The sequence below is a fragment of the Macrotis lagotis genome, chromosome X (assembly GCF_037893015.1).
Source record: "Macrotis lagotis isolate mMagLag1 chromosome X, bilby.v1.9.chrom.fasta, whole genome shotgun sequence".
NCBI lineage: Eukaryota > Metazoa > Chordata > Mammalia > Peramelemorphia > Peramelidae > Macrotis > Macrotis lagotis.
The window spans coordinates 293,402,174-293,412,793 of record NC_133666.1 but is presented as its reverse complement, the minus strand read 5'-3'; the positions used below and the strand labels follow the sequence as shown (position 1 = coordinate 293,412,793).

The 10,620-nt window shown below is 35.0% G+C and overlaps 1 protein-coding gene and 1 long non-coding RNA gene across 3 annotated transcripts in view; both read right to left on the bottom strand.

Annotated features, from left to right (window-relative positions):
- The window catches only part of LOC141497711 (uncharacterized), a 75,912-nt gene extending 73,769 nt beyond the window's left edge, over positions 1-2,143 (bottom strand). For both annotated transcript variants that reach the window (XR_012471413.1, XR_012471414.1), the window contains exon 1: positions 280-2,143. This is a non-coding gene — a long non-coding RNA (uncharacterized LOC141497711). The remainder of the gene's footprint in view (positions 1-279) is intronic.
- The window catches only part of CCBE1 (collagen and calcium binding EGF domains 1), a 352,034-nt gene that overhangs the window by 272,595 nt on the left and 68,819 nt on the right, over positions 1-10,620 (bottom strand). The window lies entirely within an intron of this gene.

The following is a 10,620-nucleotide window of genomic DNA, read 5'->3' as shown; positions in this document are numbered from 1 at the left end:
TAGAAAGAATCCAAGTTTTATACAAAATGTTTAATGTCTGACAAATGACATCATGAGGAAAATTATTGGCTCAATAGGAGACAACATATACTACAAATAGCTCAAATTTATGTACCACTTTAAATGTTACATAAAACCTTTAAATCTATTAGTTGCTACTATTAATCCCATTTTGTAAAAAGTTGAAGCTAAACAGAGTTAAGTGACTTTTCCAAGGCTGCACAGCTAATAAGTATCTGAGACAGGAATCAAATTCTATCTTCCTGACTCTGAGTTTACCTGGATAGTTAAGTTGCCACTCACAGATACAAAAAGATCAAGGATCAACAATGACTTCAAATATAAGATAAGTCACTAGGGAGAAGGAAATAAAAAAAGAGGAATAAGGGAACTCCCAGAGTCACAGAAGGTGGAAAAAAGGCCCATCTGGATCAGTTTCATCGTTGGTGGCCAGGCACCTGAAGGAGAAAAATGACATTGTCATGTGTTACAACAAAGATACTACTTTTTCCCCGAAAGAACTATCTTCTTGGCAATGTAACAATGGAAGCCTCTGAGAACTCTGGCTTTGGAGTCTCTTGCTACTTTTCCTAGCTTTACTGTGGCTATTCTAAGTAATTTAATAAAGTCCTCCATGTTGCTTTCAGGGTCATGAGGATTTCTGAGTTTTCTTGGAATTCCAATAGGATTCCTGGTTTCAGGGAATGCCTTGAAAGTGCTGCTCCACCTTCTCCCCCCTCCCTTTCACCTCTCTTTCCAACTCTGAACTCTGTCTCATGAAAGCTCTGGAACAACCCAAGACTGCCTGGACCCTGAGTCCAGTTACCTTTTCCTCTGTTTCCCATATTTTATTTTATTTTCCTTGTGGTTTTAGCTCTCTTTTATTTTTCCTAGCACAATTCCTCAAGATGAAACAGATTCCTTAATATGAAACAGACATTCCAGAGCTTGCTCCAATCAACAAAAGTTTCTTGATTCATTACTATGGTAGCCAGGAGTATAGTGGATTAGAGCACTGGAAATGGTTCCAGGAAAACCTGAGTTCAGTTCTAGTCTCTTAGTAACTGTGTGATCTTGAACAAGTCATTTAACCTCTGACTGCTTTAGTTTCTTCATCTGTAAAAATGGTGATAATAATAGTGCTCACTTCCAATGGTTGCTGTGAGGTTAAAATTAGAAATTGCTTTGTAAACTTTAAAAGTATTATGTAAATGCTAGCTATTATTATAATCATTACTGGCCCCAAAAGAACACTAGAATTCTTATTAAGGTATAATACTGGCATAGAATTATTCCATTAAGTTAATATGCCACAATTTGTTCAGCCACTCTGCATCTAAAGCACCCTCTTGTCTAGTTTTTCCCATTCCCATATAATCCTTCCTCTAGTATCCAGAAATTTATTTTACTTGAAACTATTCCCTCCCAAAATTATCCTTCCTCTTAATCCTTCCCTGTGTATCTCCAAATGTTTCCCTATTATATTTTTACATTTAACTGTATATGTGTATATATATATATATATATATATATATATATATATATATATATGTTCAACCTCCTTTATCCATTTTAGATAAGAAGTCTTTGTCCATGTAATAGAGGCATATTAGAAAAGTAGGAATAATTATAATAAATTTTGAACAATCTATTTTCATCATAAAGGATTTATCAATCAATCCACAAGTATTTATTAAGGACCTTCTTTGCATCAGGCATTGTGCTAGCCATTAGGAATATTAGCACAACGACTGACCAGTCCCTACTCACAAGGAGTTTCTGATTTAATAGTTGAACAATCCCAGGAGCTTTGATGTCCCTAACATTCAATCTTTGAGAGCTTGTAATAGGCCCTGAAGATTCAGAACTCTGAATCTTGACATTCCAGAAGGACTGGGGGTGTGTGGGGGGGAATGTTGGTATGTCAGTGTAGGAGCCAAGAGAATTCAGAACAAAAAACAAACAGGCCCCCAAATCATTTTTGTAAAAACCTCTGTGGGGCAGAGACTGGTCCTGTCATAAAGGCCCAAATTTGGGAAATAAAACTAGAGATATTAGTAAATCAAAGAAAACACTTACCAGTGTCAAAACTGTTATGAATCCGGAGAGCTTCCAAAAGAAGGAACAAATAACTTTGTAACAACTGAAAACAGAGACACAAAGGAAAAAAGGAATTTTTCACAAAAAAGACAAAGATGCCTGAAAAATTTTTGCAAGGAAATTAAAAATGAAAGTGCTCTAAAGGAAAGAACTGAAAGGAGAATAAGTAGTCTTTAAAAAAGAAAGAGGCAAACATTACCCATGAAATGGACTCCTTTAAAAACTAGAAAAGAAAATTCAATTAGAAATCAATGACTCCATGAGACAGAAAGAAATATTACAACAAAAATCAAAATATTGAGGAAATAAAATAAAATGTAAGTTATCAGACATCAGAAGCAACTAGCCTGTTAAACAGGAGATAATTTAAGATTCATTAGATTCCTCGAAAGGCATGACTAGAAAATAAGAAAACCTTTAAATTACATTTTCATAAATTTTAAATGAAAACTTCCCATATCTATTAGAATCAGAGGGAAAAGTGAAGATGGAAAGAATCCATTGATCTCCTCCTGAAAGGAAACCCAAATGGAATAGTTTGAGGAATGACAACCAAAACTCAAATTCCTATGTCAGTGAAAAAAATAATGTAAGCATTCATAAAGGAGCAATTCAAATACAAAGGAAGTGCAGTCAAGATCACATAAGACCTGGCAGCTTTATTAAAAACAAAAGGAGATTTGGATTACAATATGGCAAAAAGGTAATGGATAGGCCCCAAATCAAGAATTACTTAATTTTCAAAGTTAAATTGGGGATTGGGGGAGGAGGAGGGGGTTGGATTGGACTTCTAAAAGACTAGAGCTTTAGTAAAATCTTTGAAATGCAAACACAAGTCAATAAAAACCTAGATAAGGAAAATCATTTGAGCAATTAGAAGGAGCTATATGATAAAGAAAGGCCAACATTGCATTGGGATAGAAGTGAACCTTCAGGATCTTAATGTCTTCAAAAGTTATTGAGTGAGATAAGAAAACAAAATACTACTGGTAGATTGAAATCTTTTCTGAGTAGTATTTATTTGGTGAAAGAGAAAGGAGAAAAAATGAAGAAAACCCTAGAGGAGAAAGGAGGAAGAAGAGACTATAACTTGTTATTTCTAAATTGGGTAGCTAGGTAGCAATGTGGATAGAGAGTCAGTCATGGAGTAAGGAAAACTTTGTGATCTCAAATCTGGCCTCAGTTACTAGTTGCATGACTGAACAAGTAACGTACTTTTCTATTTATTTCTTTTTTTAAATGTAAAATGCAGCTACCTTACAGAGTTATTGGGAGAATCAAATGACATAATATTTGTAAAATGCCTAACCTAGTTTCTGGCACTTAGGATATATAAATGCTTATAATAAATTATATATATATATATATAGGAAATAAGTATTTATATAGTGCTTTATATATATATATATATATATATATATATATAAAGCACTATATAAATACTTATTTCCTTCTTCCATCCCTTCCCAGGAGAAATTACAAATGAGACAATTTCTGAGAATTGTGAGTAGTATGAACTGATATAGAATAAAGTTAGCAGAAACAGGAGAATGATTTACACACAGACAACCCTGTAAAGATAAACACATTTGAAAATCTTTAAGAATCAGGATCAATGCATTGGTCATCTTTGTCTCCAGAAGACATATGATGAAACATGTCACCCCTGAGAGAAAAAAGATAGATTCAAGGTGTAGAAAGAGACATACATTTTTGGACTTGGTCACCATTTGGATTTGTTTTGAGTGACTGAGATTTTTCGTTAGAAGATAATGGAAAATTTAATTTAATTTTTAACAATGAGAGATCTGAATCAAATGACCAACTGCTGAAGTCCCTTCCCTCTCTAATAATTTATAAATCTCATACTTTAAGGGTCATATTTTATAGCTATGGCTTCCTATGTGTTGTTCTTGATATGAAAACTAAAAAGCAAAGTCTGATATGATGCTTTTGAAGTAGAGCCAATAAAAGGCTTAAAAATTGTGCTCATCTGTACAAGAATATATTGGCTAAAGTACATATGAAATCAAGATGACAGCACACTGAGCTAGTAGAATAAAGAAGGGCAGTTGCCAGGAAACAGCAAACTCACCTCTAGGTTTCTAGGACAAAAAAACACAATTTCAAACATCATCTATGGTCTCAAATTGAAAACAGCAGCAGGGCAACTGAAGGCCGATTGGTATTCAGAGATAGGGTGATTCCTTGGAGCCAAGATATCACACACCCCACACGACAATGAAGCAGCGCCTTTAAGAGAAACCACCACCACCAGCAGCAGCAGCAGCAGCTGTTGGCCAAATGAGTGGAACGCCACATGTCATCATCAAACTACATAAGGAACAAAGAATTGCTGATCACCCATCGGGCTGCTTGCTCACATCTGCTCATGCAGGAAATAAACACACCATCACCTTTGAAAGCAAAGAAGAACACCCCATTCACTTTTCAACAAAGCCTCATGTCAAATTATGGGATGTTTTTACATGCCAACACAGAAAAAAAATGAATTGAGAACCATCCAAAGTGTCTCTAATTCCAGAAGCACCCTGGATAGAAAGCCAAAGCTGAGGTCTTGGTGGGTGCATTTTAAACAATCTCTACTCTTTTCAAACAGCAGAGAAATCTTTCCCTAAAAAGTTGAGTTTGAGTGTCTATGCTGTCCAGATTACATTTTCAGAGAACAGGTTCCATTTATATGAATCATATAAATGGAGAAAAAAGAAATAGGGTTAACAAAGGGCCAATATGTGCCTAAATATTTTAACACATTTAAAAAAAAAATAAACATGTGTACTAGTTAAAAGCGGTGACCAGATACATAAAGAGTTCCTTATCTCAACAACATCAACAAATTGCTTAGACTATCTGGCTACTTTTCATTACAGGATGTTTCAAGGAGGAGCTAAAATTCTAACAAATCTTAGGAAAGCAGCATGCTACCAGAAAAGAGATTAAAAACTAAATTGGTGGCTTGTTTATTTGGTAATTGCTACTTTGTAGTACATTTTTTAATATAAGCAGGTTAATCTTTCTTCTAAAGAGCCCATGGCATAAAATTAGTTTTGACAAAGAGAAGGCTTTAAGACTCAGTTCACAGAACCTTAATTCTAGGTCATTAATTTCTGCTTTTGATATGTAGCAAAGTTATTATATGAGACTAATTATTTGTATCTAGGGGTGGGCAAGCAATTATTTGCTTATTGTGACATAGTTAAGTGGACACTATCTTTGCAGATGGAATTACTAACATGGGGTGTGTGTGTGTTTGTGTGTGTGTGTGTGTGTGTGTGTGTGTGTGTGTGTGTGTGTGTGTGTGGAGGGGGGTTAAGGAACAAAGCTCCCAAAATGCAAAAAGGAATCCTCAGGGACTGGATCCCTTTTCTACAAATGGAGTTTTAGTCTCAGACTGCTTATTGTGCCTTTATAGTAATATTTAGATGTGATAATATCTCATGTTTATTAATGAGAAGTATCTATAGGAATACTGGGGGCAGCTAGGTGGCATAGTGGATAGAGCATTAGCCCTGGAGTCAGGAGTACCTGAGTTCAAATCTGATCTCAGACTCTTAATAATTGCCTAGCTTTGTGACCTTGGGCAAGTCACTAAACCCCATTGCCTTAAATAAATAAAAAATTAGGAATACTGATGCCAGGTCATCAGGAATGAAGGAATATTTTTTTAATTTTGACCCTAAAACTCTGTTTTCTCAACTTATCTTCCTACCACTTTCTAATCTTAATGTTTGTTCTTCATTTTCAAAGAAGACCACGATATCTGGAAAGTGATACCATGATAAGCACATGAATTGAATTTGAGTGAGGGGATGCTGTACTAAGTCACCAGCCTCATTTTCTCCTCCAGAGCCATTTGGCTTTAGGTGCCAAATACGAATTAGGATGGCTGGAGATGGCCCTGGATATAAAAAAATCAGGGTTAAGTGACTTGCCCAAGGTCACAGAGCTAGTAAGTATCAAGGCCGAATTCAAATTTTCATCCTCCTGACTCCAAGGTCAAAGATCTATCCACTGCATCACCCAAATCTATCTATCCTACAGGCTTACTGTGGAGTCAGAATTAAGGACCACTGTATCATCAGATTCTAGAATTGGAAAAATTATAAGATTATAGAATCATAGGGATGTAAGGGGTCTTTGAGATCATCTAATTCCTTATTTTATCAGACCTCCTCACTATACTTTGTGTCCCCTCCCCCAAAGAAGAATAAAAGTTTCTTTAGGAGAATGCCTTCCTTGTATTTCTATCATATTTCCTGGTATATAAGCAGTGCTTAACAAATGCTTTATCTGACTATTTATCTGCATATCACTCAAACTTAGGAATGTTCAACCTAAAGGTGTCCGGTAAGCAGATAAATTAGAAATGTGACTATAGAGATGTGAATGGCAATCAAGTACTGACTTCTCCCCTAGGGACAAATGAAAAGCATAGAGCAGATCAGAAAATAATACCGCCCTCTATGACATGCCATTTTAGTTAAAATTTCACTATGAGCAATCTACTCTCCTGGGTTCAGTCATATTTCCAAGAGTTGCTTAAATTTAAAATTCCCCTTTGAAATGTTGATATACTGAGCTGTTATTAGCCTTTTAACATGAACTATATAATTAGATTAGCCCAGATGTTAAATTAGCCACATGTAAGGATCATACTTTATGGGGGAGAATGGATTGGAGGGTCTGCTTAGGCAGAGAATACTATGATCACTAGGCACAGACAGAGAAGCTTAGAAATTAGGAAAGGGAGAAGGCACAAAGCTGGTAAGAGGCACTAGAGACAAACTTCATCTGCTTCCAGTGTTTGCCAAAGACTGATGGGCACACACCACATAGTAATTCTATATTGAATTCAGGCTGAGACATTTTAAAAGTATAAATCTAAAAACATGAGTACACTTTCCTTAGGTTACCAGGTACAACAATCTACCATGAATTTAGACAAGTATTTTAGAAGCAGCATGTTCTGAAGATACAGATTGGGAAGACAGATGCAGGAGAAACTTATCTCATTCATTTAAAATCCAGCTGCACAATAGATCAAGAGATGAATCTTCTGCTTCTTCTTTTTCTTGTTCTTTGTCACTTATTAGGGATTATGTCTTTCTTACAAGATCTAAACAGAGTTAAAATAATAATAGACTAACTGAAAACAACAGCAAAAACTATATAAATGATCAATATAAGTAAAAACTAATTCTTTGAAAAGACTAATAAAAATTGATAAACCTTTAGCCAATTTAGTTACAAAAAAGGAAGAAAATCAAATCAACAAAACACCAAAGTGAAATCACAACAAAACAAAAAGAAATAAAGTTATATCAGAATTTACTATGTACTATTATATATTTTAAAAAAAACTGAGAACACAAAAGAAATAATTACATTATATAAAATACCCCAAATTACAAATCAAATAGAAACCTTAAATAATACAATTTCAGAAAAAGAGAGAGAATTAGTTATAAAAGATCCTTCTTGTCCTGATAGATTCATGGAGGAATGCTATCAAGCTTGTAAAGAACAATAATTAACTTCAATACTAAAAATTTTTAAAAACCACTGGGACAGATTCCTTTCATAAGACAAATTTAGTCCTAATACCCAAATCAGGGAAGATAAGGCAAAGGAGAACTATAGAATATTAATGAAAATTAATTTTAAATTTTTCAGTAAAATCTTGTCAAACTCACTATAGCAATTAAAGAAAATTGAATTTATACACCAGGATTTCAAGAATGATTCAACATTAGGAAAATAATGAACATAATCATATTTTTAAAAAACAGGACATGCAAAACCACATTTATCACAATAGATGGGGGAAAGCTTTTGAGGCAGAGCCAAGATGGTGGACTAGAGGCAGCAATCCAGCTGAACTCGCCCAACATTCCCCTCCAAAGAACTTTAAAATAAGTTATTGTTAAAATAATGCCTCAAATCAAATTTTGGATTGGGTGAGTCAACAAAAGGTTGGGGTGAGACATTTTTCTAACCTAAGCCAACTTAAGAAGTCAGCAGGGGAGGTCTGTGACACTGTGGTGGAAGCTAGTACAGCATACACATAGCAACAAAAGCAGTGAGCTTTGGAAGCAACCACAATAGCAGCATCAGAAGCCTCTGGACCTCACACTCCAGAAACAATAAAGGGAATAGGGCCATTTGCTGGCACTGGATGCAGCTGGCACTGATTAGCAACTGTTGCCCATATGCAGTTGTGGATCAGTTCCAGGACAAAGAGGACATCTTGTGGAAGGTCACATGGGAATAAGGAACCTGGTTCCAGATCCAGGACTAGGAAGAGCACTAATAATTGCAGTTGCAAGGAAACAGGAACTTGCCTAGGTAAAGACCACAGTATAAACTAGGAGAGCAATGACAATACCTCTCCTCAGATCATATCACTTTGGAAGCACTGAAAACTTGCAGACTACCAGAACTAGTTCTGAAAATAGCATAACGAAAAAGTCTAAAATTTAGACCAGTACCTCCCCACCCCCAGGTGAACAAAGTCTAATTTTAACAGAAGCTCAAAAACATGAAATAGACTGGAAAAAATTAACAATCAACAAAAAAAGAACCTGACTATAAAAAGTTATTACTGAGCCAGGCTTGGAAGACCAAGACACAAACTCAGAAGACAGCATCATGAATACAGCTATAATCAAAGCTTCAAAGGAAAATGCCAACTGAACCCAAAACCAGCAAAAATTCTTGGAAGACATTAATTCTTGGAAAAGAAATAAGAATGATGCAAGAAAATTATGAAAAGAAAATTCATGACTTAGTAAAAGAAGCACAAAAAATCTTGAAGAAATTATACCTTAAAAACAGAATTGATCTGGAGTAGCTAGGTAGTGCAGTGGAAAGAACACCAGCTCTGGAGTCAGGAGGATCTGAATTCAAATCCGGTCTTAGACACTTAATCATTCCCTAACTGCGTGACCTTGGGCAAGTCACTTAACCCCCATTGCCTTTAAAAAGACAGAATTGACCAAGTAGAAAAATTGTTGCAAAAGCTCACTTAGGAAAATAATTCTTTGACAATTAAAATTGAGCAAAGGGAAGCTAATGACTCAATGAGACCTCAAGAAACAATAAAGCAAAGTCAAAAGAATTTTTTTTAAAAAAAGGAAAATGTTAAATAACTCCAGAAAAACAACTGACCTGAAAAATAGATCAAGAAGAGATAATTTGGGAACTATTGGGTTTCCTGAAAAACCATGATCAAAAAAAAAAAGAATCTAGACCTATCTCTAGAAATTACAAAGAAAAACTACCCTGCTATCTTAGATCCAGAGGGGAAAATAGAAATTGAAAGACTCCAAATCTTGAAAGAGACCCCAAGTCAAGGAGAATATATTGCAAGCAACCAGAAAGAAATAATTCAAATATTGTGGAGATAGAGTTAGGCTCACAGATTTAACAGTTTTCACAATAATAAAGCAAAGGGCTTGGAATATGATATTACTGAAGGTAAAAGAGCTTGGATTACAACCAAGAATCACCTATTCAGCAAAACTGAGAATAATCCTTCAGAAAAAAAAATAAACATTTAATATGATAGAAGACTTTTAAGCATTCCTGATGAAAAGACCAGAGCTGAATAGAAAATTGGAAACTGAAATATAAGACTCAAGAAAAGCATAAAAAGACAAAGATGAAAGAGCAAACATTCCTATATGATAAAATGATACATTTAGCTCCCAAGATTTTTGTCATTGTATGGCAGATAGGAGTCTATATAGGCATAGGCCATGGCGGGGCAGGGGGGGAAAACAATTATGAAGGGGTGCAAAAGAGGGATGCTTTAGGAAAAGGAGGAAGAGAAAAGGAGAATGGGGAAATTTTTCGCACATAAAAGAGGTGTGCAAGAAAGAAATTTTACAGTGGAAAGGAAACAGGAGGATGGTCATAGATAATGCTTGAACCTCATTCTCATTGGAAAGAGGAAAGAAAACATATATACAAATTTAGTTCAGTATAGAAATCTATTTTCTCCAACAGGGAAATGGGTAGGGGTAATAAAAGGAAAAAAGGAAAGGAAAGGGGTAATAAAAAGAAGAGTAGATTAAGGGAGGCAGTGGTCAGAAGCAAAACAGACTTTTGAGGAGACAAAAAGAATAGGATTAACAGAAGAAAATGAGATAGAGGGGAAATACATTGTAATCATAGCTATAAATGTAAATGGAACGAGCTCACCCATAAAATGGAAGCAAATCACAGAACGGATTAGAAACTAGAATTCAACAACTTGTTGCTTAAAAGAGACACAAAATAGAAAGACACAGAGTTAAAAATAAGAGACTGGAACAGAACATGTTTTACTTGAAGTAAAGAAGACAGAGGTAACAATCATGATCTCAAACAAAACAAAAATTTGAAAAGATAATCCAGGAAATCTTATTTTGCTAAAAGGTATCATAGACAATAAAGAAACAATAAAAAGAAATTATAGCAAGTTTCTCCAATAAAGATTTCATTTCTCAACTATACAGA